General features: G+C 38.1%; 1 protein-coding gene and 1 long non-coding RNA gene across 4 annotated transcripts in view; both read left to right on the top strand.

The window, feature by feature from the left end:
- Nucleotides 1-266, top strand: part of wdr74 (WD repeat domain 74) — a 9,192-nt gene extending 8,926 nt beyond the window's left edge. The window contains exon 9 of one of the 3 annotated variants that reach the window (XM_081702850.1): nucleotides 1-266. This exon is cut by the window's left edge and continues 506 nt beyond it. The gene's annotated coding sequence lies outside the window, so the exon portion shown is untranslated. The other 2 variants (XM_081702849.1, XM_035535963.2) reach the window with 2 other exon arrangements.
- Nucleotides 267-1,343: 1,077 nt separating this feature from the next.
- Nucleotides 1,344-3,550, top strand: LOC113576522 (uncharacterized). Its single transcript, XR_003410521.2, has 3 exons — nucleotides 1,344-1,457; nucleotides 2,717-2,750; nucleotides 2,841-3,550. It is a non-coding gene; the product is annotated as an uncharacterized LOC113576522 (long non-coding RNA).
- Nucleotides 3,551-4,297: the final 747 nt, after the last annotated feature.

The following is a 4,297-nucleotide window of genomic DNA, read 5'->3' as shown; positions in this document are numbered from 1 at the left end:
TGAACTCTTGAGACTCTCCTGAGGTTTTCAGAAGTAATCTTCTGGTACCATTCCATTTGGATTCCATTCAATATAGGTTACGAGAACGAGGTTCCTGCAATTGCTCAAGTGTAAGGGGAGGTCACACTAAGTACTTGCCACTTTGGCCTATAGAAGCTGTTTCTTCTGGGGGTTTTTTTAATACTACATACAGCTTTCCAGTATTTTCTGGTTGTATTCTAATAAAGAGACTGGTTATTATATGGTTATTATATCTAATGCTAATATGTGATTAAATATAATTCAAACAACCTGCTTATCATTTATTGAACATATGCAGTATTCAGAACTATGTATCCTAAATGTGATAGTAGATCAGTTGATGTGGCAAGTTCAAGAAAAGAGTATCCCTGAAGCCAGAGGTCTGAAAATGGAAACGAATGTGTGACTCATATCATGCTTTGTGTGAAATGTCTGTAGGTCAGTGATTCAATGTTGTTATGACCATGGTTTAAATATATAGCTGAACAAAGATTCTAGATTTACTTTAGTTTAGTTGAACTTACATTTGACACAAATCGCTGTTAATTTCTTCATATTATCCACCCTGTGTGCTATCGAGCTTATATGGTAATAATTAACTCCCTCTTCAAAAAAGGAATTTTTATTATGCTGTTATAAACGTTTTGTCTTTGTTCAGTGTTTAGAGTTCAGAGTCTCTTTCAGTGATCAGTATTACCTCATGTAGCCTCATCATTGCTCATACCTATAATTAAGGGTCGGTAGCTGATAATGTGTTTTTATTGGATGAACACACACTACCTCTATATTGGGGAAAGAAGGGATCTACAAATATGGGCCAAAATGGAGAGACCTAATCAAAGGAGAGGCTTTTCAGTAAGGGTGAATGTAGATATTAATTATGTAAAGAAAACATAAATTCATGCAATTTTATTACACTTAAGTTATACAATACAATTAAGTTATACCGTACCTCCATCTAGTGGTGACCAGTCCTTTGAGAAATGTTATGACCTGATTTCTAGCTTTAAAAATTACATTCTGATCCTTTAATTATTTTTATGATCAAGCTCACACCACTGATGTAATTTTTACAGTGTATCTAATTGCACACATGTAAACAATAGAATCATTAATGGTTTAGTGTACAACCACTGTAGGCAGAACTGTAAGTCTTTTCCTATGGTGGTGGGTGTAAGTCTGAGAGAGTCCAGGATGTTAGGCCGAGGGGCAGGGCGCAGTGGCTGTTAAATATTGACGTGAAGTGTAATGATTAACTGAACTCCAGTTCCAGATTACTCTTAAACTGGCCCTTGTCAATCGAACCCTGCAGTGTCTTCTTCCGCTGTGCCTCTCCCGCTGCTGCCTGGGCTCTACTAGATCATGCCACCCATTACTGTCAACTGCCTCTGATCTCTAGCTACTCTGCTCTCCACGTTTGAGGGGAATCAAAGAAGGTAAGAACATCTATGAATATTGTTTGTGTGTGTGAGAGAGACAGACTTGAAAAATGAGATGTGTAAAATTAGATAAGTAAAATTGGAAGTTAGATAAGTAAAACTGGAAAGTAAAATTAGTTTAGTTAAAGAAAGTTAATGAAAAGATGAAGACTATCTAGAGAATGTGTTGGCCTGCATGTGCAGAGTTCACTCTTATGTGTGGACTTCCTGTTTGTATGGCTGATTCATAAAGTAATTGTACTGCTGAGGTTTAGCTGTGTGTAAAAACATAAGTAAATACCATATTACAACCATATTTACAATGTCTGAAAAGATCAAAGTACTCAAATACATCATATTGGGATAAAAAAATGGCCATAATGCCCAAATAAAGCATTTCTGTTTAGCCATCAAATAAACATTATTCACTTTATTGAGAACCAATGAATGAGCACACAGGTAAAATAGGCACAGAAGTGAATATCGTCTGGAAAAAAAAGTATATTTGCATGGAACAATTTACTTTTCAGTTACTGTTTGGGGCTATAAAATCTATAGCTGTTGACTCTGATCCAGATATATGATTTAGTACAAATACAGTAAAGATCTATATAGACCAATGGGAGCTGAAGTAAGGGAACAATCATATTCTAATGTAATGCAGTTTGTTTCTCCCAATCTTAGAATTAAAGTACACAGTGAGAGGATGACAATGATGGTGATAAAGTCAGTGGGCTGATAACAAGGGCTGATAAGATGGACCCAGTGAACTGGTCTGCCACCTTGTCATTACTTTATTGTTTTGTTTTTCAAAGATCTTTACAGCAAGGCAAAGTCTAAAAGACACATATGAAGATACTCAACCAGCAGAGAGAGAGATGTGCGAACATCTTACAAAAGAATATAAGACGGAAGTATTTCATGGAACATTAGGACTAGGAAAGAGAGAGAGAAAAGGCAGTAGTATGAGACACACCTATTTCTCTATCAGCACACACACACACACACACCCGCACACACATACACACACACGCATGCACACACACAGTGTGTTGCACCCTTTGTTGACAGCCGTCATAAAAGTGCTATTATCAGGTCACTCTTAGCACTTTGCCCATGCTGTTGGATGATGGTGGATGGCATGCCATAAAAATGGGGAGGAAATAAGAGGGCAAAGTCATGAGTTATCAGAGACTCACGTGTTCTTAATGGCAGCTAAGTCCAAGTCCAAGTCCAAACTTAGCATTCTTCAATTCTCTTCTTTGTTTGCTTTACAGATTCAGGGCCAAGACTACTGGAGAGATAAGTGGGGTGTGTATACATTTAAATGGTTGTTTCTGAGTGGCACAAATATGCAATATGGTGATGCATGTTAAAGACGTGATTCCCTCTCTTCACCAGAGGTGGCGCTGTGCTCTGGCCGAGTTGGTGCTTGCTGGCTGTAACAGCAACTCCATGTGGAACGTCTGCGCATTTTCCAGTGGAGTAGCTGTTACCTGCAGAGAGTTACCTCTGGCCCTTACCCATCCAGCTGCAAGAAAGCAAACACTGTTCATACAGTTAAACAGCCACATGTTACAGTAATAGAAAAATGCTGCTTTTGGATGGCACAAAGTCAGAGTCAGTGTGAGAGTCAATGTTAGATGCCTAACTGGGGATATGCCATGTGCTCCTCCATACTTGCCTCTGTACCCATGGTAAGTGATATACTTAATAGGGGCACTAATCCATATATAATGAATGTTCCATACTTACACTATAAGGATCTACTAACCTTTTTACATTACATTTAAGCCAGTGATTGGGACACAGGGTGATGACCTATGAATTGACAGCCAGTGTTTGCAATATGACTGCCTGTCAGTTCTGTAGGCCACTGTTCTGTTTGTTCTCATAAACACACACAGATTCAGTGGGCAATCTGACTAAAAGGTCAAATGGACCATATAAAATAATATGGAAAGTACAGTGTGTTTAGTAATAAACACAGCATTTAACAATATATATGTAATTTAATAAATGTACTGGTGTATTTGGATGCGACTGTGAAGGATTTTTATTAAATGTATTTCATTTCAGTTTGCATTAAAGGTTGGAAATATTTCTTATACCGACTGACTAAATACTTGTGATCTTTGTTTTCAAGTTTCATTGAATCATTAGAAACATGTGTGCTGTAGAAATGAGGTAATTAGTGAATTTCAGCTAATGTGTGGAAGAATGAGCCCATCACTTCCTGTGAGTAAGCACCTCTAGCATCTCTGGCTCAGGAAAGGCAGGGTTATTTGTAGGGTTTAGTTTCTGGATGTCAGAAGACCTTCATTTCCAGTTTTAAGTTATATCACTACCTTCTAACCTCTTGCAATCTAGTGAAACCTGAGCAAAGAGCTACTCAATATTTGTCCCCTGAGTGCTGGTTGCTGCAGGTTTTCCAACTTTGTAGTCAGGTGTGGTGACACAATGGCTAGTCAGTTGAATGAGTTACTCTGTGATTGCAAAAATCTAGACTGGGTTTGAGGGCCAGGTTTGAGTATCAGGTCCTGTGTAGTTACTTCAGTACTGTAGTGTCTGCATGCTCCCAGGCAGCTCTTAGAGGGAAATAAGCTTTATTACACTGGTCCACAAGGATTTTTCTTCCTGGATAAAAATGCCTGTTTATTATGTATTTTTGCACACTGTTATGTGTTTTCAGAATTTCTCCATCACCCATAGTTTAGTTGTTCTACTATGCTTAATCTTGTATGTCATTATGTATAGTATAGACAGTATAGTATAGATAGTACCCAGGAAAGTTGATTCATCCTGTGCTGACAGACTACTGCTGGACACTGCAGAGGGATGCGCCTGAAACCAAATAT

This window comes from Electrophorus electricus, chromosome 19 (genome assembly GCF_041902795.1).
Source record: "Electrophorus electricus isolate QZ-2024a chromosome 19, ASM4190279v1, whole genome shotgun sequence".
Taxonomy (NCBI): Eukaryota; Metazoa; Chordata; class Actinopteri; order Gymnotiformes; family Gymnotidae; genus Electrophorus; species Electrophorus electricus.
The sequence above is the reverse complement of the archived record's forward strand: the minus strand, read 5'-3'. Positions and strand labels throughout refer to the sequence as shown.